The sequence below is a fragment of the Heterocephalus glaber genome, unplaced genomic scaffold, assembly GCF_053883595.1.
Source record: "Heterocephalus glaber isolate CG9 unplaced genomic scaffold, H.glaber_assembly_v1.0 deba00001509, whole genome shotgun sequence".
Lineage (NCBI taxonomy): Eukaryota > Metazoa > Chordata > Mammalia > Rodentia > Bathyergidae > Heterocephalus > Heterocephalus glaber.
The window spans coordinates 9689469-9712603 of record NW_028258325.1 but is presented as its reverse complement, the minus strand read 5'-3'; the positions used below and the strand labels follow the sequence as shown (position 1 = coordinate 9712603).

Below are 23135 nucleotides of genomic sequence, written 5' to 3'. Positions count from 1 at the left end.
CCCTGAGATCCTCTCCCTATCTGGATGCTTAGTGCTACTCCTTCCTTCTGACATCAAAATGTGGGCCTGTAAACCTCCACCAAAGAAGAGGTTTACAGAAATGCTCTGCTTACAGGGAGCTGTCAGCAGGTGTAGGGATAGATAGAGAGGTGCCAGCAGTTGTGAATTAGGGATTAGTTACTTCCTGGCAGAAGCAGCCCTTTGATAAGCTTGGAGACCATAAAGATTACTCAGGTAGACATGGTTCCTCTTTCCCTGGGCTTTGGAGTTCAGGTGATAGGAGAGCTTGGGGACAAAAACCTGGTTGGTGGCCAGAAATTGGAGTTGCTATCGTAGGTGGAAGGCCAAAAGAGGTATGGAACTTACAAGGTTGGTTTGTTGTGATGCACTTAATGTTACATGTAACGCTGCTTGCAAAGTGCTCGCAGTGCTTTCTCGGTTACTTTGCCATGGTGCCTGGCAGTGTTTGTTGCTATTGAGTTGCTTTAATTATTATTGCCTTGTGAGACTTGTGGGTGGATGAAAATTGTGGGTGACGAGACTAGAAATGAAAGGGCATCAACACAAATATGTGCCAAGTGTTAGTTTAGGCAATGACATATATGGAATATCATTTAATATTTCTGTTAAGCATGTCAGGTAGTTTTCATTACTTCCTCTTCATAGGTGAGGAAACTGAGGCCCAGGGAGGTTCAATAATTTGTGTGGTGGAGCCTGACTCCAATCATATTAGTGTATACTCTACATACTCAAATCTCTCTACAGTATTGATACTGAGGTGAAACTGGGCTAAAAGGAAGCCTGTAATGGGAGAAAGGTTTCTTAAAGGAGCAGTCTGGTGTGTGTGTCTGTATGGCTGTGAATGTGTGGGTTTGCTGATAGCCATACCCTCATCAGTGGATTTAATTACAAACATCTTTGGTGAGATTTCAGAATCTACAGTAGTGGTGTTAAGGGGCAGAAGGAACCACACTGCCTAAGAAGAGACTGAGATGACAAGTTGGAAATCTGTTTATCTACCAGCATCCTCCCAGTTGGGACATTTCATGGGCTTCATGCACCACTGAGTGTCCAGCAATAACTCAGGATGACTCTATGTCTTTGTCATAGCTCTAAGCCAGATGATCCCTAAATTAAAAACTCCAGCTCATTGATTTTCCTAGATTTAAATTCCTCCTTCACCCTCCTTTCTCTGTGACCTTCTGGATGCAACTTAAACTCTCAGAGTCTCAGTTTCTTTATCTGTTAAGTAGGTACAACAGGGGAGCTATACTTTTGTTTCTCTGAACTAAGCCAGCAAACGTGCTGAAGGAGTAAGTCAATCTGCATTTAGTGTCAATGGCATGTAGTAAAAAGCTTCAAATTCAGAGAGTATATATTTGAAGGGGAAGCACAAATGCTGCTTGAACCAGGGACCAGGATTAGGTCTAAGGACTGAAATATTCTCTGCAAAAGTACACTATTAGATAAGACTTTACCAATCCATTATGAACATCAGATCTACTTCTTAACCTATCAACCAACCAAATATCTGATGAATATTTCTTATATTCACTTTAGGCCCAGCAATGATATTGAGGTACAGTAGAGGGAAGGATGCTCATGGTCTACGTGTCTACATTCGCTTCAAAGTCAACACCCTCAGGTCTGAACTCAGTGCCTACCCATCTCTGCCCATGAACCTGCTCTCCACTAGCTGTTCATCTCGGTGACCTGTTTGTCCAGTCGCCAAGCCTAAGAACTGTTCTTGTGAAGGCCACTGCTCCACATTTTCTCCCCTGGTCTCTCTCCTTGGTGTTCGTGTCCTCATCATTCTTTTTAAACTAGAAGAAATGGTGCTGCAGTGTTTTTCCTACAAGTTTTGTCTGCATCCAGGATCTAATCTAGTTTCACCCTCACTGCGGCATGACTTTTCAGAATCATAGTTTGAACACATCAATTTCCTGCTTAAAATCTTTCGAAGGCTCTTTGCTGACCACAAGTGATGCAGTCTGCATTGTATCTCCTTAAAATCCACAGGTTGAAGATTTAACCTCCAATGTGGCTGTACTTTGAGACAGAGACTTCAGGAGAAAGTTTAGGTTAAATGAGTTCGTGAGGCTGGGGTCCTGATCGCACAGGACCGGTGTCCCTCTAAGAGATCTAAGAAGCTGACTCTTTCTGCTACTCGAAGACACTGAGAATGTAGCTACCTGCAAGCTAAACAGAGAGCCCTTCCCAGAACTGACCAGCCTGCAGAATTTTGTTATGACAGCCTGAGCAGACTAAGGCAATAAGATACAGTCATAGCATGGACAGCTCTTTTTATTGTTTCTTATCCTACCTACCTGATAGTTTCTCCACAGCCACATGCTTCCCAATCATCATGAGGTGCCTGAGCTACATGTGCCATGTTATACAGCCCATGTCTTTCCCTTTGCTGGGTATAGCCCTGATGATGGGTTCATTTCAACCCTATGGTTTCCCTTAGTGAATGTGGTTAAAATTCTGTTATTTTCTCATAGTACTCGGGACGAGGGTGTTTTACCACATTAAATTGGAATTATTCCTTATCCTGTCTATGTCTCCCAGTTGACAAATTGAGAGGGGAAGAGACAGATTCTGTGTTACCCGTTGGTATAGTTTGGATCTTAAATATCCTCCAACGATCCATGCATTAAAGGCTTGGTTCCCAGCTTGGTGCTTTTGGGAGGTGATGGAAACATTAAGATGTGAGGTGCAGGGAACAGGGAAAGGGGATGTTACTAGAACCTCTGCAGTAAGTCCTAGTCTCCTGTGACCCACGACAGCACAAGGCGAATTAATTAATATATAGACAGAAAGGAGACTGAGAAGAAGCTGAGCTTTGGCCTGGTCAGTGCCGCTCTGGGCGGCAAAGACCCCAGACGCCAGCTTGCCACACATTTACTCAGAATGTGGGCAGAAACAGAAGCAGCAACTGACTCAGAGGGAGCAGGGATGATCCTAGAACAAAGAGGAACTATGCAGGTGAATATCTGGTTCCTCCCAGGATGTCTCCCACTGGTGTGGTCTTGCCCTGGAGCATCGCAGCATGTGGGACCATTGAGGTCTTAGGTGTGACTGGAGGTGGAAATGGAGTTATATCTGGACATGTTGCAGCCAGGAAAGATAGGCCCTGATCATGATGTAATTATGAAATGATTTTTTCCCCAAATCATGTAGAATTGCTCCTGACAGTGAGGTCTATTTGGAAGTCTTCTGGTCATTGGTGATATGTCCTTGAAGAAAACAGTGGGACTCCAGCTCCTCCTGCTGCCTCCCTTTTGCTTCTGGGCCATGAGCTGACTAATGTTGCTCCAGCACACATTTTTGCCATAATACAGTGCTTTGCCACAGTTTCAAACCAACAGGGCCAATCAATCCTGGACTGTACACTCTGAAGCCATGAGCCAAAATAAAGCAGATATTTGTTATAGTAACAGAAATCCAACACAACCATCTTTGTCACATCCACAGAACTCAGCACAGATCTTCATACCTTGTAGGTTTGCTGAAGTGTCTGTTGAATGAATGGCACATGAAGCAAAGCTTGCCCTTGCTGTTAGGATAAATCCCACATCCCTCACATGGCTTGAAACTTCTCCAGCCTCATTTAGTTCCAACTCTGCTTGGCATTAGCCACAAGCGCTGCCAGTCCATTCTCTGGTGGTTCCTATCTCAGACTTTCTGTATCCCCTTCTCTCTACCTGTAATATGCTCCAAGAAACATTCACCTATGAGTTTTGTTAGCATCTTTCAACCTGTGGCTAAGTGCTCTCCAAGGAAAGTGTCCTTGCCCCTGCCAAGATGGCTTCCCCTGCCCTTTGTTCATATAGCACCTTCTGTTTACTTTGAAGTTCTTACTCTAAAGTGCTGTACATGCTCATGTGATTATAGAATTAAAGCTGGGCTTCCTGACTAGGCAGGAAGGTCCCTAAGAGGAGGGAGGCTCTGTTTGCTTGCTCATTTATTTTGTTTTCAGCTCCTTCTCTGTGGGGCTCAGAACAGTGCCGAGCACAAAGCAGGCACTCATAATCACACCACTAGGTGGTAGATAATTGATGGTTGCAGATACAAACCAGACTCAATTTTAGCCATTTTTCTCTACATCATTTCATTCACTTCAAGTTATCTAATAACGTATTAGAACAAATCAAACCTTATCTCTGACTGGCTTAACCCTTGCATCACTTGGTTTCTGGCAACACAGGAACAAAGGCTATAGTGTTTGGGTTATGGAGGAGTAAAAGTAAAGGCCATGTAGAGACAAATCCCTTCAGGTCTCATAGGTGAGGAAACCCCAAGGAACCCTTTATGGGGAATAATTTGGAGGGAGCTAGAGCTTGTGCCCAGACATGTCTATGAGAGTGAGACTGTAGGGAATGGAGAATGAGGGGCTTGCAGTATGGCATCATGTAGATTGTGAGTTGAGACCATTAACATTGATGGTTATAACTGATACATATTGACTTATTGTCATGATGTTTTCTTTTTGTTGGATTCTCCCCCTTTGCATTTAATTTCTTCTTGTGCCTGATGGATTCATTCTGCTGCATCCTGGGGTTGTGATCCTCATTGTCTTTTCCTAGGATATAGTCTAAAATTTTTTGGAGTGCTAGTTTGGTATTCATGAAGTTCCTAAGGTGCTCTTTGTCATGAAAACATCTTATTTTTCCATCAATTTTGAAAGATAGTTTTGCAGGGTACATCAATCTGGGATGGAGGCTGTTTTCCTTTAGGGCTTGAAATATGTCACTGTCACTCCATACTCTTCTTGCCTTGAGGGTTTGTGTTGAGAAGTCTGCTGTGATTCTGATGGGCTTTCCTTTGTCTGTGCTTTGTTTCTTTTCTCTCACTGCTTGTAGAATTTTGTTCTTCTGTTGGCTTTCTGGAATCTTAACTATTATATGCCTATGTGTAGATTTTTTTTAATCAAGGCTAGCTGGAGTCCTGTTCTTCTGATCTCATACTTTGCAGACTTAGTACTAGTTGGAGTCCTATATGCCTCTGTTATCTGTATCTTTCCCCTGCTTGGGAAGTGTTCTGCCATCACTTCTGTGAAGAGTGTTTTTATGTCATCTGCATTCTCTCCTGTTTCTTCATTGACTCCGTTCAGTCTTATGTTAATCTTTTTTGCATCGTCTAGCAGCTGCTGGATTGATTTCTCATGGTCCCTTACTATTTTAAATAATTTTTTCTTTTCCTGGTCACTAATTGCAATCTTATCTTCTATATCTGAAATTCTGTCCTCACATTGGATGATTCTGCTGCATAAACTTTCAATGGAGTTTTTAATCTCCTGGAAATCTGTTGGCATCTGTTTTAGGGATTCCATTTGTTTCCTATGTTGGGATTCCATCATGTTCCTCAGCTCATGTATTTTTTTATCTGTATCTACTCTAGATATATTAATCATGTCTTGAACTATGGGCACAATCTATGGGCACAATCTCTGTTAGCTGAGAAATTATTTCTGATTTCATTTATTCCAGATCCTCTTTCGTTGCCAGTTCAGGGAGTCCAGGTGTTTGAGTATCAGATTGTTCCATCTCATTTCCCTTTGGGGTTGCTTTAGGTGATCTGGAAGTCTGATTTTAATTCTTATTTATGTGTCTTCTCATTTCAACTGGGGGTTGAGGTTGTGGCGCACCAAGCCTCTGCTCCTCAGCTTGGGGTGGTGGTATGTTGGCCCAAAAGGCTCAGCTCCTGGGCCAGGCCTTGGCTTCTTTACTTGTCAAATGGAGAAAAAATGCTCTACTTGTCTTGTAAGCTTACTGAAAAGACAAAAGAAAATTTTGTAGAGGTTTCAGTCCATAATTGACTGGCTCCAAGGCAGGGAGGGTGGCAGAGGGGCAACCGTTCATGGTGGTGGAACCAGCTGGCATCATGTAGATTGTGATCCCTCCATAGTTTCGTGGTTGAGAGCCTCAGTTCTGGAATCTGACTCCTTGAGTTCAAGTCCTTACTACCAGGGTGACCCCAGGCAAATTTTGGAATCTCCCTGTGCTTTAGGTTTCTCATCTGTGGGAATGGAGGCTAGAAATACAAGGATTAAATGGGTTAAATATGCAATGAGTTTAGAAAAATGCTTGACACATGGGATGCATTGAGAAAGGCTACTTGAGCCAGTGTTAGCAGCTCTTGGTGTTTTAGTCTATGTAGAGACGTGTCCTTAATATATGACTCTAGTCCTCCTCTCTGGAGCAGTGGACTAACTAAACTCATTAGAGAATTTAGATGGAAAAAGGGCCTTAGATGAATCTCTTCTTATTGAAGACTATCTGGGGGATACTTATATTCCACTCAGCTCCTGCAGACTTAGGTTTGTCTTGGCTCACAGGCGCTGTGGCTGGTGGATAATTCTGACCAGCTCTGGGGTTCAGGATCAGAAGGAGCAATTGCAGTGGATGTGAGCCTGATTCTCTCCTATCCACTGTTAAGTGATCACATTTGGTCACAATCTGCCTGGCCCCTTCATTTTGTTTTCCCTCCTGGTTTAGAACTCAAAGACGTGACTATTTATTGGGTGGGTTCTTTTGAAGGGTTCAGGGTCACATTTAAATTGAGTAGAAACACAAGAGAGAATGAATGGTAGGGGTCTTAGTATCCCAAGTCACATTCTAAGAAACAGAACTAAAATAGAAAGTATCTTTGGAGATGGCGGGGGGGGGCACTGCACCAATGTTGTCTACCTGATCATCAACAGGACACTCCTAAAAATCAGAATCCATAGGCCCTTGGAGCCAGAGGATGCATATGTTGAAACAGAGGAAGTGGCATGACAGCTGTTTCTATCTATAATTGCCTGTTGTTAGCATTGACCCCCGGCAGTGAGTCACATCAACATGAAAAAATGTGTGCCAAACTCAGAAGTGTGACACAAAGCAGTGATAGTACTTAGGGCTCAGAGGGACAGAAATGAGGGGCCATAGGGCTGGGCAAACAGGGTAGCCATTCGTAGGTGAAGGAACAATTATGCGTGATGTTTGTCCAGTAGGGTATGGACCAAGCAATTTAACTCACTTGTTTAAGATAATCCTGCTTTCTCTCATTTCCTGTCTTCCCTCCTTTCTCTCTTTTTCCCATTTCCTCCCTGCCTCCCTTCCTCTCTCCTTCTCTTCCTTCCGCCTGATTAAGCATTGCAGTTTGAATACCTGGCAGCCAACTCTGAAAACCAATTTAACGGGCAGTGTCTATTAGAGCTTCCTTGGGATGAAGAATGATGGAAGAGAGAAAAATGACAGGGATTGGATCAGAGGAGAAGTTGAGCTGTGATACAAACTTGGCTGACTTAGCTAACCTCATAGGCATTCTGGATCTTCAGTGTTGCCCCGAGTTGGGACAAAATGGCTGAGATTTTTTGTCATTTCAATTTAATCCATTTTTGGAGATGAGTCTTGTGAAAAAGAGAATGACCTTGGAAGACACTTAAGCATCGCTGCAGCTAAAAGACTCCCTTAATGGACAGAGAGCTGCGAGCTTTTGCCTTCAGCAGGACCAGGCTTGGACAAGCACATGGTCACTGAAGGGGCATCTGAGTGGCACATCAGGCGACCACAGCAGGCCTCAGTGGAATGTTTGCAGCAGAGAAACCCAGCATTGTTATGAGGCAGAAATGAGGAAAGGGGAGGAGGAAGTACTGAAATCAAGGAGGGTAACAGCAGGGCTGTGGTAAGGCTTGAGAATATGATGGAAAGATGGAAATAGAAAGGGTAGAGGAGTTCACAGGCTGCCCTGCAGTGGGGATGGTTGGAACGAATCCTGCAGAATGGATGGGAATGCTGGTGGTGCCAAAGCTGCTCCTCCAACTTATTTCTCCAGTGCATGTTTCAGTCTAATTTTCTACAAGAGAAAATTCCCCCAGAAGTGATACAACCAGCAGTTATAACACAGAGTGTCTTTCCTTTTCAGTCCTGCTTTTCTTGATTAACTCTTGAGGGAACTTTGTATAATTATAGAGTGACAGAAACTGAATTCAAAGTTTTTCTCTCACTAGTTCTAATATCTGATTCTGCTTTGTTTTAGCAGCTTCCCACCTGAGAAAACCTAGAAATCATCTCTAAGAGAGAATGTAGCGGAAATGTTGAAGTAAGTGTCATGTTGAAAATCTAGTAAGTATTAAGCACGGTGCTAAGTGATTGTCTTGATACATCCAACTCTTTCCAGTCTTGTAACATCCTTTCTAACATGGTGCAATCATGAGAAAGGTAAATCCCATTTTACTCATTTTACAGGTAACAGAGATGGGATTCAGAAAGGTTACATGAGAAAATCTCTCGTGAAAAAGAAGGCTAAATGAAACATTCTAGGCCTGTGGTGGTGAACCAATGGCATGGGTGCCGTAACCTGTGTTTGTTATCATTGAAAGCTCTAAAAGGTTCACCATCACTGCTCTAGACTGTTCTATTCGATCCATTTTAAAATAAGAATCTTGTGAGTGAACTGTCTTTTCTCAGTTTTCATTTGCAAAACAATATTAGTTTTTAAAGTTTCTGGTTTTAAGGTAAAGTAAATGCATGAAACATTCATCTTTCTGTCCAGATTTAGCATGCTGAAATCTGCCCAGAGCAAAATTTCATGGCTGAGAGCTCCAGAAAATAACATTCCAAGTTGAAGTTCTGCACCAGACTTCACATTCTAGCCCTATTTAAAGGAGCATCTTAAGTCTACCATGCAGTGGCATTTGGGTTGATGAAATTTTTGTTGAAGGAAAAAAGAAGATGAGTATAGCAAAATTTGTATTGCTTTGTTTCTGTAGCTTCCCACCTGGGGAAACTGAAAAAGGATTTGTGACAGAGAATGTAATAGGAATGCCAAATTGTCCTGTGTCCCATGATATGAGGAGGCTCCTGGAACAAGAGGGACCATGATGGGGATGTGTTGTAGCAATAACAGGGAGCCTGTCTTGAGAGTCATGGTCTACCGGGGACACCTCCATGAACACCCACTTGTCTCTAGCCAAGTTGCAAGGGGCTGTGGCCGTGTCTTTATCCTTTAGAGACCCAAAACAGAGGGCCTTAGGTGTACACATTTTTGTGGGCTTAAATATGAATGTCTGATTCTGGAAATGGCGCAGCTTCTAAGGGAAAAACGATTGAGACAGGAGGATCTCAAGTTCAAACCCAGCCTGAGCAAATTAGTGATTTAGTGAGATCTTGCCTGAAATTAAAAACATAAAAAGGGATTTGGGATATAGCTTAGTGAGAAGGTCCTGGGTTCAATCTCAAGTTCAAGCAAACAAACAACAAAAGAATCTAACAATAAATTTATGATTTTTTTTTTGGTACCAGGGGTCAAACTCAAGACCTTGTGCTTGTGAGGCAGGCACTGTGGCACTGAGCTAAATTCCTGGCTAAATTTATAAAATTTGACATCATGTCCGCCAGTCTACTGCAATTCAATACACATATATACATACCTAACGTGTGTTCATATATATTCTCATATTTACTTTATATATTACATATATATGAAATGAACTTAAGCACAAGAAATCAGTAATTTATATGAAAACAGATTCAGAATTATTGTTATGAGCTTTTACATTTTGATAAATGAAACAATTCTTGCTAAGGCGGAATGTAGACACTTTGTGTTTCAGCCACATGGGTGAGGGCCTCTGAAATCCAGTGCCTGGATTGTCCAAGGTTTACAAATGGCTTTTGCTGCTGGAGCCCCTTCAGGGTAATATCCCTCCCAGGGAAAGATTCCCAAAGAGGATAAAGCTGGAATTGAGTGTTGAGTACAAAACAATCATGGTGACCGGTCACACATCCCACAGCCAAGGAGTGTTCCAAAACCAAACAGTCAAGGCTATCCACTTATCTGACAATGGGCTGGGCACTTCATACAATGCCCATTCAGGCTTTAGGGCAGCAAGAACTCACCCTTACTCTCAAATTCATACAAAGTTGACTGAGCAAGTGTAGGGTCACTTAATGGCCTTCCAGCTGACTTATGTTTCTCTTTTACAACGCGACTAATTCTCCTAGACTCAGTGAAGGCAAAAAGATCAGAGACCAAAGGGACATGGGGTAGAAAGGCAGGAAGCACAGAGCAAACAGAACGCACGCCCTGGAGCACATGACCAGGCCTGGCCTCCGGCAATGCTGGTGGTACTCTGTTTATCTGCAACCACTGTACTTTCTTGTTCATGTTCATCTTCCTTGCTCTGTCTGCTAGCTCAGGGAGGAAACAGAAGTGGAATTTGGAGCAGGATGTCATAGTCCCAGGTTTTGTCTTCCTTAAGGATCAGAAAAATCTCGGTGTGTCATTTGTTTGGGTAGGATTTTAGAAGATTTGCTTTGAATCAGAAGACTCAAAGGAGTTGTGGCTTTGCTTCTGGGAATGATGGTTTCATGCATTGCAGTAGAAACCACCTTTTCCTCCTTGGCCTGTCCAAGGGCCAGTTTCCCTAGTCAAACTAACACTGGGCCTGTAGATGGGGAAACCAAGCCTAAAATATAATCCTTATGTGGTTCAATTTTAAATTTCACTTAACAGTAAATTTTAATATTTTTATTTTCCCACATGGGCTCATTTACTTATCTTTCCTTACTTTCACATAACAAAAGAAGCGAGAACGTAGTTTCTATTGAGTTCTTACTCTCTGGTGAGTCCTTGGCTGAGTGGCTATTTTTCCAATAATACTTCTACCCCATTCCTACAAATTAGGGATTATTGACTCAGTTGAGAATTGAGAAAATGAAGCTCAAGGATGTTAAGAGAACAGACAGAGGTTAACGAGTTGGGAGTGGCAGATCCAAGACACCAAACCAGGATTCCTAAGCATTTACTGTTTTTCACAGCCCAGGACACATGTATTGTCTCTCCTCTGCCTGCTGATAGAAAGTAAAAACAAGCTCTGCTGGAGGATTGTGTCAAGTTCCATTTCAGGTATGTTAGGAATAAAGAGAGAACATGCCCTGCAGTTGGGGTCTATGGGTTCAAGAAACCCACTCTCCTGGGGATAAGAATGTGGGCTTTCATATGGGGTAAGGTAAGCCTCCTAAAATGAGCCACCTTCTAGGAGGTTGGGAGAGACTGGTTTTGAGAAAAGAGATTGGTTTTGACTGAAATACTTAGGAAGGCTTCATGTTAGAAATGATATTTTGAGATGTATCTTGAAGGAAGAAGTTCTTCTATGCAGAAGAATAATTCTAAAAAAATGCCCTTTCTGGGCAACCAGCAGGCCTGCGTTTTCCTGGACACCAAGGCCAAGCGTGCTATGGGAGCAAGCATATTTGCTCTGAGCTTCCAAACTCAAGTCTGTTCCTCAGTGTGGGATGTGAAATTCTTCATATTACTTTCTCAATCACAGAGTCCAGGGCTGACTGTACCACTGACAGCTCTAGGAAGCCTGGAGCATGTGACTAGGAGACCATACGACAGGGGAAGGGATGGGAACTGTCCTCGGCTGAGGGAAAAGTGTGCCCTGAAGTCTTGTGCTGAAATGGGAGGAGAAGCTTGAAGACTTCATCGTGGCTAAAGTGTAGAGGAAAGAAAAGCAGTGAATGTGGTTACTACCCCTATTTTACAAATAGAAAAAGAAATTCAGAGCTAGATGTGACTTATTAACTTCACCTTCATGGAGTAGATGGGCAGTACCCCAAACTGTCCAACTGACCCCCTCTTTCTATGCTAAGCCTGCTTTGGAAGAAGAGCTGGCAGCATGCTTTGGTTAGCTCTGAGTTTTGGTGGGAAGGGAGCTCTTTGTCTGGTTTTTCCCAGCATCATATAATAAAAGCACCAAAGTTGTGTAACCAGAGCCAAACCGTGCTCTCTCCAGCTGTCTCGTCCACTCACAGCTAACACACACCAATGTCTTCTGAACTTCGTGACATTCACATTTCTGTGTGCAATTCCTTTTTCCACTTTTTCCATTTTTTCTCAGTTAATATCCAAAGACTTTTTAAGAACTGTGAAGAAAAGACTCTTGCTGCTCCCCTAATCTCACTAAACCAGTGGTATTTACTGAGCTTATTAGAGCTTCTCTAGGTCAAGGCCATAAAGCATTGGACCTTTGCTCCCCTCTCCAGCCATGCACATGTCTCTGCGTGCATTTTTCAGGGGCTGCTTGGTCCTCTAAGCCCACCCCTGGGTTCCTTCTCCATTTTAAGTATTCTTTGGCCTCTCCTCTCCTCACTCCTTGATTCCTGTTTTGCATGTTGTCTGTCCTTAATGGCTCCGGCAAGCAGGTAACTGTGGAAAGAGCAGTGGTCTGGGGGCCAGAAGTCCTGCCTATATAGCTTACTTGCTCTGTGACCTTGGATAAGTCACCTATTCTTTCTAAACATTTGTTTTCTCTTTGGGAAAGTCAGTTGCTTGAATTTTTGTAAGGATGCAGTGAGTTCCATCATCCTAGTGCCTGCTGTGAGCACGATGGTTGTAATGATTAATGGATATCTCTGAGACTCATTGCTGCTGTCTGTAATTCAAGGTGTTGTGTCAGCTGCTTTCTGGTGTTTCCAGGCCATAGGCCTGATTCTTGGCCATTCTCTACTGTTTGGCTCTCCATTGTCTTCTTCTCCCTCTGACTGCCTCCCACCCCCTTCTTTATGCACAGGATAAGCTCAGGACATGGTGAGGACCCCTCTCACCGGTACTGGTGGTGCTTTCCCAGCAGCTCAACTGGAAAGATTCAAGGTGAGGTGGGAGAGAGGGAGGATTCTGAGACCAGAAGTGCTAATGCCCTGAGGGAGACCAAGTCTTTCCAAATCACCAGGCTGGGGGAAGAGGTGGCCTTTCAGGGGTCCAACAGAACCGAGTAGCCCTTAAGGGAATCTGAGGCCAGTGAACTCTCTGTCTGCTCCTCAATCCTTTCTCTGGCCTGCTGGACTATTTTCAGCCTAGGAGTCAGTTTTTATTAGCATCACTGAGGATTCCTTTGGGTCTCCCTAATGACCATGCACAGAAATGAGCATCTCACAGGAAGGCAAGGCACATCGAGGTAAAGGGGACAGCTTCAGAGCCGGGCAACCCAGAGCTTCTTCCAGCTCAGCTCTGTCACTTGCCTGTTCTGTGGGCTCTGGCAAATGACTCATTCCTCTTTCTCTTGCAATCCTCTTTCTCCTGGCATACATATTTGAGAATAACAGTAGCTATGTCTTAGGATTGCTTGGAAGATGATATGTATATTTGTATCAACATGTGTTCACCATGACCATACAAGACAGAAAGCTATGTTTTGTATAAGTTGGTAGGATTTAGAGTGCACCCAAAATTAAACACTCAGCGAACAAGAGAAAGGGCTATGATGTGATGAGTACATGGATGGCCATTGATAGCTTTCAAATTCTGTCTCTATCCCTGGCTGCCACCTGAGGAGAGTTTCTTAGACTTTGTGTTTTATTGTCTATCTGTGAAATGTATATAACAATACCTGTAGTAGTGACGCTCACATGGTTCAATTTATGCAGAGCAGGATCTGGCCTGTGGAAGATTCTGTAGGTGATAGCCAATCTTTATGGGTCTCACATAACAAGAAGATAATGATCGTGGTTTCTGAGTTTATCAGCCCCAGCAATGTCAAGAGAGCAGTCAGCCTCATGAAATCTCAGGTATCTGTCTTCCTGATTACAAAATAGCTGATACTGCAGCTTGAAGCATAAGGCTCCACACTACAGAACCCAAAGCAAGGGAGTAAGGGTACAGTCCAAGAGCTTACTCCTCAGTCAGCTATTTCTCTTTATTCCAAGAAATCCTGACTGTCTCCTTTTTTCTCATTGGCCAGAACTGGGTTGCTGGCAAATTGAATGAGATTCTATGACATAGACGAGTCGTGATTGATACTCTGAGAATGGACAAATTGCTTCTGATACCAGATTAAAATGCTATTAGCAAGGAAAAGGGACAATGCTTGCTTGATAGGCAGCTAACAATACTGGATTAATCTTTATTTTAGAAATAATGACATAGGACTCAGATTGCCGAAGTGACTTACCCATGGTCACATGAAGTAGAGGTGTCAGGCTCTGGACTGGGGCACAGATTCTCTGACCCCCAGTCTCTTTGTTCATTTCCATGTTTTACTTCTTTGTTAACCAGAAAGTATCATGAAGGTATAGTGTATTGTTTGGGGATTGCGGCATTAAGGGATCCCTGTTTTAAAGGATAAATGTGATGTTTTGGAAAGGAAATAGAAATCTGAGACTAGAATCAAATCTAGAATTACGAGGTAGTTCCTTCAAATCATAAGTTTTAGCTAGGTCCTATCTCCATTTATCCAGCCTTGCATCTACCATCCTGCTGTCCACCCACCCATCTATTACCCGTCTCTTCCTTATTTCCATTCATTGTTATCTATGCTACATACTTGCATTTATACTTTTTTTATACATTGACCTACCCATCCTAGCACCCTTCTGCATATTAATTGATCTATCCACCTGTTAAGCTCTCATCTACTTACCCACTTTACCCCTCTACCCATCCATACATTACACACTGATATATTCATCCATATATTCATTCATCTACCTATTTTCTACCCATACACTTCTCTTTTCTCCTTCCTTCCTTCCTTCCTTCCTTCCTTCTTTTTTTCATTTCTTCCAGTACTCTTGGTTACTTACCCTGACTCATTATCTGCCTCTTGGTGCTAGGTATTAGGTAATGTGACAGTGAAAAAGGTCTACTCTTTGGCTTTAAGAAGATCACATTCTGTTAAAAGAGGAGGCAAGCCCAATACAGTCAAGCAAGTGCTCCCTGGGGCTCGTGATATTCATGTCCAATACTCAGATTTTAAGTGGCCTTCATGGTTGGACAGACAAGAGCCAGTCAGCATGACTCTGCCCTCAGGGCGGAAGGGCCCTGCAGGTGGCTCTTGCCACATGTCCTGAGGTCCTTGTCCTGATATAGTTGTCCTGTAATCTGGCACAATGTCTTTGGAGTGAGCAAAAATGCTTACAGTTATTCAGATATTTTAAAACACCAAGTACATTTGGCAAAGCATTCCCCTTTGAATATTTCAAATCATGTTTTATTTAAGGGAAATGACTTTCATAAATTTCTGACCCATTTGAGCTTTATATCACTGTAATATTCTTTAAGAGCCAATTCATGTCCAATAGGGCTCTTCACCTTGTTTAATGACTTTTTAAAATTCTCTTTCCTTGCAGTCAAAACTGTATAAGCCAATTCGAATGCCAGAGGGTTCAAGTTCAGTTCAGAGTCTTCAAATCATGAATTCTGAGAGAATTTTAAGTTGGTAAAATGAGTTCTACTTATCAGTATTCAACTCTGCCTCCCCAGTGACCAGCCCCATGTGGGCTCATTGTGAGCATCAGGTGAAGTTTGAAAGCCTGGAATTTTCACTGAGCATTTAAGGCAAATCTCGCCTTATACCTATCTAGCTTTCTCCAGGCCAAGAAGCTGGGCTTGTGTATCTATTTATGAGCAACTGAGAAGAAGAATGAAAAACCAGCCATGATAGTCTTTATTTTACTGAATTTTAATTGGATCTCGTTTTTCATATCTATGGAAATTTTGGGTGGTATGATCCCTACCTTACTAATGAAAATCGCCAGGCTCAAAGAGGTAGAAATGTCAGACTAGGTCATCAGGGGTTCTGAACTCATTTCTTTTGTCCCTTCTAGCTACATATACTCCCAGTAAGCTATGCCCAGGGCTCTGTCTTAGACAGCATGTCAGGTATTCAACATGAGCACAGTATCTCATTTAATCCTTGCTGTGACCCCTCCTCTTACAGTTTAGGAATTGAAGCCTCTGGTATATATAAATAACATGTCCCAAATCACAGAGAAAAATAAAGCAGACTTGGGATTGAATCCTGATTTTAGCACTGTCTTAGCTTTTGGAAGGTTCCATAATAAATTACCTATGGTAGATTGTTTAAAACAACAGAAATTCTTTCTTACATTTCTGGATGTCAGAAGTCTGAGATCAAGGTGTGAGCAGGGCTGGAAATCTAGGTGAGAATTTGTCCTTTGCCTCTTTCTGCCCCTAGAGGCTGCTGGCACTCCTTGGCTTGTGGCCACTTCTTTCTCTGCTCTACCTTTACTATTCTCCTCCGTGTGTCTCTTCTAGGGACACTTGCTATTTGATTTGGGGCCACTAAGATAGTCTGCTATCATCTCAAGGTCTTTAAATGACTTGCTTTGGAAGAAATGAATTGAACTTAAGACCATAATGCTAAAGGAAATAAGGCCGGCACAGAAAGTTTAATATTGCATGGTTTCTCTTATATGAGAAAGCCAAATTCATTAGTACGTTAGAGGGCAATGGTAGGAAATAGAAAGGCAGAGTGTTTTAGAGATGGAGAAAGGGATCAGGGAAAAGGGTAGGGGTGCAAGAGGGCATCAGCAATAATCTAATGTATCTATTATACATGTTCATGTATATGTATATGTAGCTACAAGCAAGTGTAACTACTGTGCATCAAAAACACAATAAAAAAGAGTTTCTTTCCCCAAAAAAGTCACACCTGTGGGTTCTGGAAACTAAATTGTGGGCATACTTGTGAGTAGTAGTTATTTAATGCTGATGATTAGGGGATTTAAATTGCCTCAGTTTCTTCCCTGTGGGACAATGGTTCCTGTAGCACAATGGTGAATACTAAGAAGGAACCCTTGGAGTTAGCCCAGCAATCCACTCATGAAATGCTCTTTGCATGTCACACCCAAGGGCACAATAATAAGTAGCTAGAGCTCAACAGATGCACAGGGTGAGGAAAGGTGTCTTTGCTCTGCAAATGAGGCAAACCAAGACTTCACCTTAAACACTGACTTTCAGAACTTTGATCCCACTCTTGTACTGTGTCCCTCCCTAGCCCCCTTCTGCAGCCAGTATCTCCACTGGAATTCAGCTGAGTTCCTGAGAAATAAGCTTCTGCCTGGGGATTTGGAAGACTTTAGAATCTCAGTCCCCTGAGAAGCAGTGATGCCAAAGATGACAAAGCCTTTTCAGAAAGGATCCAGGGCTGCTCCACAAATAATTACCACTTAACTTAAATCACAGCCGGTACACCTGCAATCTGGCCTGGAAGTCAGTGGGTTTAGACTAAACAACCGGTGAAAATTCTGTTTTACCAACTTCTGGGAGCAAAACCTATTTTTAGCAGAGTGGATATTTGTGTGGACGGGTTAGTGTGAGTCATTTTAGTTTTCCATTATTGAAACAAATGCCAGAGATAATAAAATTATAAAGTGAAAACGGTTATTGTGGTTCATGGTTCAGGGGTTTCAGTCCATAGTCAGGCAGACTCATTTCTTTTAGGCCAGATTGCAATGGTAGAGAATGTATGGTGGAACAAACTGCTCACCTCATGGCTGAGAATTGAAACGAGAGGAAAAGACCAGACTCCCATCACTGTGTTCAAGGACACCCAATCACCTAATCCCTCCCACACAATACTCCACCTTTTAAAGGTTCTGCCATTCCCAATAACACCACAGACTGATGACCAAGCCTGGGGGGGACATTGCAGATCTAGCCTGTGAACTCCTTTTCTTCTGTTCCCCTCTTTTCTTCCCTCCTTTACATCCTGTTTTCTGACTTTTACTTTAAATCCCTGCTAACACTAGCATGTGGCAGGAGATGCCAGAACAGTTATAAAAAAAAGGACCAGGGAGTATATGATGTATCTACTGGCACAGACACATGGTTCCCCTTGGATGTGGCACAGTGGAGGATATAGAGTATTCTGTGGAATGTGCCCTCTTGGAACACTGGCCATGGAGGGAAAGAGGAGGGGAACTGAGACTGATTCCAAGAGGTGTTGAATTTGGTCTTTTTGAAGGCTCAAAATGTGAAGGCTCAAATCCAAGGAGGTAAATGCCAGTCTCAAGGAACACAGGGTGTTTTGATGTGATTTGAGCATAGAAGCAGAGCAGGGCTTAGTGCCCCAGAAGAAAGACCAAGGATGTCATAGCAAGCTCAAAGGCTTTCACCAAGTCTGAAGCCATAGTGTGGCAAGGACAGGTCCACATCATAGAAAGATATCTCTGGCCTTAGCAGAATAGAGGGCTCTGAGGATTGGGCTAGAGACAAGGAGGCAGTTATGATGCTCTTATCCCAGGCATTGGTCTACATCTATGGATACATATTTGTAGTTTAGCCTACAGCAGTCTTAGAAGAAATGCATTTCCTCATTGGGAAAGATTGAATAACTTGCCCAAAGCTACTCAGCTAATAAATGACAGAGCTAGAATTTGAATGAGAAAATAAAGATCCAGAGTAGGTCCATGAGTGGGAGAGGAGGAGAAGGGCTAAGGCAGGCAATGGTGTTCTCATTCCCTACCCAGGTCAGGTCTGGTTGTGTGATCTGCCCCACCCTCCCCTCTTCCTCCTTCCAACATTCTCCCCACTAGGTTCTGTGTATAGCAATGCCCCCAGGACTGACCCCTTCCCTTTGACCTGTTAAGCCAGAATAGGACAGCCCAGCAATTACCATAGTGATTTATCATTCAACTCTGGAGCCAGATGGCTGGATTTGCGAATCTGCTTTCTACTTTTCAGTTCCTTCTTATTCCGAACATGGTCTTTGGACCAGGTGTAACTTGTTAGAAATTCAGAATCTCATTACTCACTTGTCTTAGTCTACTTTGTGTTGCTGTAACAGAACACCAGCTGCTGAGTGACAGATAAAGAAAAGAAATTTCTTAACTTCATGATTCTGGTGGCTGGCAAGGCCAAACATCATCACATCAGTGTCTGACTAGGGCCTCCTTGCTGCATCGCAGCATGACGAGAAGCAGAAAGGAAATAGCTGTGTGAAAAACGAAAGTAAAGGGTTAGGGTGAAGCTTACTCTTTCCCAACAACTCACTGGCACGGGAACTAACCTAGTGCTTCAAGAACTACCTAATCCCTTCCAAGGGTAGTGTTCCCATAGTCTAACCATTAAATTGTGGGCCAAGCTTCCAGTGCATGAAATTTTGGAAGAAACAAATGACATCCATACAACAGCACTATTCCAGACTTTTAAATTCAGGACCTGATTTTACCTATTAATTCTGATGCACACTAGTTGATTTGTGGGTGCTAAGTATTAGTTAGTCTCATATAAGGATCAACTTTTGCAGGCTGACTTACAGCTTACAAAGTACCATCTTTTCCTTTGTTAGTCATGACATCTTGTGAAACAGATGAAGAAGTGAAGGCTCTGAGAAATGGCATGACAAGCTGAGAGCTAGAATTTAATTAGGTACTTAATTTTTGAAGCAGAATTTCATTGTGTTGCCCGTGCTGGTCTTCACCTTGGATCCTCTTGCCTCAGCCTCCTGAATCGATGGAATGTCCACTGTGCCCTGCTCAGAGAAACTACTTCAAGTTTAACACTAATGCTTTATTGAGAAGGAAATAGTACACAGATACATGCACATCTTCATTTATTATCTTCAGGCAGAGCTATTTTCATGGTGGAGAAAGGAAAAGAGGAAATAAATCTACCAAAGTCATGTTTTAACTCACCAAACCTTGAAGCTCTTCTATACAGGTGGTTCTTCAGTGTGCAACATAAAAAGCCAGAAATCTTATTGGTATCTTCGCTCCTCCAGATGGACCTATCCCCACATCTCTCTCATCCTGGAGATGGACTTGTGTGGAGCACACCAATGGGCTCCTTTACCTGCTGAATTCTTGGTGGGTTTTCTTACAGGAAACCCCAGCAGAAGGTGGTGGGTGGAGATGGGTGACAATGGACTGTGTTTCCCAGCTCCCTATCTGCAGGTAATTCAACATTGGCAGCTTCAGGAGAACTTTGCCATGTAGTTTTCCTCTCTGGGGTTCAGTACTTTTAATTCTTGTCCTTTACGACTTTAACTTGGAGACAGTACTCCCTTATGCAGGCCCTCAGTGCTCTACTAGAATCCCTTATGATTTACCCTCAACTCAACCCTCTCTTGCATGCTAAATTCTTCTACTCGGACCAATTTTGAATGAAACATCTGTTTTTTTCTATGAACTTGCCAGATGGGAAGGCATTAGAGGGACTCCTTCACTTCCCAGAAGTAAAGCGGAAGCTCAGAGAAAGAAGTGAGATGTCCATTGGCATTATGGTTGCTTTAATGGTGGAGTCAGCTCTAGGCTCCAATCACATAGGTCTGGTCAATACTTCTCGTGTTCTGCCGACCTTATTTTCTCATTCACTTTCTTCTAAGGCTCCATAACTGGCTCTACAGTCCTGTATATGTGCTCTGTTTGTTAAAGAGTGCCCCCAAGTTGCATAAGACTTAAAGCCCACACATCTAGGGGCCTTCCCTCTGCTTTAGGAGAGAAAACTGGACGTGCGTTTGACTTGACCATGAATCTTTGTTGTAAGCTAAGGGGAAGGCTGAGAAGGAGGAAGGCTGAGGATTTCATCCAGGATGATCCAGCTCAAGGAAACACAGCTAGTCTCTCTTATGATTCATCCTTTAGGATCCAAGGGCCAGCTGACTCGCTCACTGCCTCCCCCAGTACATTCTTCCTCCCTCCCAGTGCTTCATACAGCACTTTCCTCCATTCCTTACCACTGTGGATCATAACACTGCTGCCTGTTCTACTGTCATATGGCTGAGGAAGCACAAAAACCCTCTTAAGCTTTCTGAAGATTTTATGGATGGATTTAGGAGTAAAGAAATAAGAACATCAAAAGCTGTTAGTCCTCTGGATGTAGAGCATCTACCACAGAGTATCAGCCTTTGGTGATTTGAAAATGAAGCTCAAACTTCTCCCTATTAGCTCACTTGTCATGTCCTTCACCAACCCATCTCTTGAATCCTCTCCTGGGAATGAGCTACAGTCACCCTCCAGAGGCACCCCAGTGTTCCTCATTTAGCTGTCCCCTCCTTCACATAGATTCCTTGATCCAGATACTGTTGACCAAGTGGCTAGAGAAGCCACCTTGTAGCACAACCATGGTGACCTAAGAATGAAGGTCATCCAGAGTGGCCATATAATTGAAAGAACAACTGTCTTTCACCACAAATTCATTGGGTTCATTCTCCTTTCTTTCTTTAGTTTTCCCTAAACTTCACACCTGCCCAAATTTATGTCCCTGGCTAAAATGCCTACCCTCTATTCTCTGAGTGTCAAATGAATAAAAGCACTACTGCAGGCATAAAATCTTTAAAGATTGGCAGAAGCAGAAATGGACCTCCTCCTCCTAGGAGGGCTCCTTACATGATATAATATACCCAGTGCCTTCTATAAAAACAAAATACACTAAAATACTCCTTTAGTGTTCTCTTTGTCTGCTGCTTGGCCTTGACTTTTAGTGTTATTGTTCTTATTTTATAAATGAGGGAACTCAAGAGTAAAAATTTTGCGATTTTTCTCCCAAAGATTTTTCAGTTCATAAAATCATTGACAACAGAGGAGTGAGCCTTAATCTTAAATGTTGCTATTGAGTAGTGGAAGAAACAGGTGCACAGTTTGTGGTGGGTCATTTCTGGGACCAAGGTTTACTCCCTCACTCATCGATGACACATTAACGACTTGGTTTCTCCTGAAACAATGGAATTATAACCATTTTATTTAGTGGAAAAAATAAAAGAAACTCACACCATGCTGGACTCAAATCTGGGATAATGAAGCAAGTGATTTAACACCCCTCAGGCTATTTCTTGCTATAGGTACTGGAGATTTTAATACTAATAGCATGGACTGTTAGTTTTCTCTAATATAGTCCTCTGCCCCCTCCTTAGGAATAAAGTCTCATTACCTAGGGTATGGACTACATTTTCTAGCTACTCATAACTTTTGACTATGTGTTAGTCAGTGATGTGCATGCTAATTTGTCATAGGTCCTTACAGGGACATTTTAAATGAAGATAAATGGAGCATCCCCTTTCCCCTTATACTTTGTCTATGCCTCTCCCTCTCCCTCTTCCTGGAATTCAGGATTAATAGCTGTTATGACAGCAGTCATGTTGGATCATGAAGTGTTTTTTTCTTTCTTTTTTTGGGGTACCGGGGATCAAACTCAGGACCTTGTACACACAAGGCAGGTGCGGTGCCACCGACCTAAATCCCTGGCCCATGAAGAGATCTTAAGAATGAAAATCACCCAGAGTGGCCATATAATGTCAAGGATGACTACGCTTCTGATTTCTTGAAAAATTCTTGGAGCACAGTCAAAATGCCAGGCTACTTTCCACCTTGAAGCTTACAGCGAGACAGGAATAAACTTTAGTCTTTAACTTATTGTACTTTTTTGAGTGTCTTTTACTTTTTGCCAAACTTTGTCTTAATTATACAATATCTTTCTTTTAAGGTGATTGTGAGTGTTACACCTATTTGGTTCAATGTTCCTACACAGAGTAGACACCAAACAAATACTGGTTGTTGGTGTTATAGTATAATCTAGCCTTGTGTATCTTATATTTAATATATTAGTGAAGATTGTATTAAATAAAATTCAAGTTCCAGGAAAGATTTTGGCTAAAATGTACTATTGGATTGTTCTTCATGGAGAGATACAAAGGCAGCCCAGGGGGCTTGGTCAGTGTAAGCCCTGCCAGGGACTGAGGCTAGTCCTGTGGTAGAACAGCTTCTAGGAGTGATCTGCATCAGAGGTAGTCTCAGCACTTCCCCCCAACCCCACTGGACAGATATGGGAGCAGAAGCCCAGTGCTCAGACCTCATGCATTCAGTCATGCTCTAGCTTCATGACCATATATGTAACTCTGGCTAAGCCGAGTACCTGGATCAACCAGGAAGAGAACAAGAGAGGAATAAGAAATCACCAGGGGATATGTGGGCTGGAAGGTGGGGTGGTATTCACACAAGTCCCATGTTCTGAAGCCTCAGATGGGGCCATATTTTTATTTATTATCACTAGCTAGTTCAAAGCTTGTAATACAGGTTGAATATCCCTTACTGGAAATGCTTGGCACCACAAATGTTTCAGACTTTGCATTTTGTTTTCTGATTTTGTAATACTGCACATACATAATGAAATATCTTGGAGGATGGGATCCCAATCTAAATGCAAAATTCATTTCTGTTTGATGAATATCTTAAGCAACATAGCCTGAAGATAATTTTATATAATATTTTTAGTGCGCCTGCATCTTGATTTGACCAGTCGCAGAGGTCAGATGTGAAATGTTCCACTTGTAGGATCTTGTCTGCATTCAAAGAGTTTCAGGTTCTGGAGAATTTTGGATTTTGGATTTTTGTATTAAGGGTGTT

At 42.6% G+C, this 23135-nt stretch overlaps 1 long non-coding RNA gene across 7 annotated transcripts in view; it reads left to right on the top strand.

The window, feature by feature from the left end:
* Positions 1-23135, top strand: part of LOC110349665 (uncharacterized) — a 96033-nt gene that overhangs the window by 36583 nt on the left and 36315 nt on the right. For 3 of the 7 annotated variants that reach the window (XR_015441278.1, XR_002395813.2, XR_002395810.2), the window contains 3 exons: positions 8029-8088; positions 10809-10896; positions 12566-12645. This is a non-coding gene — a long non-coding RNA (uncharacterized LOC110349665). Of the gene's footprint in view, positions 1-1560; positions 1646-8025; positions 8089-10808; positions 10897-12565; positions 12646-19084; positions 22177-23135 lie in introns of those variants that run through there. The other 4 variants (XR_002395816.2, XR_015441279.1, XR_002395812.2 and 1 more) reach the window with 4 other exon arrangements.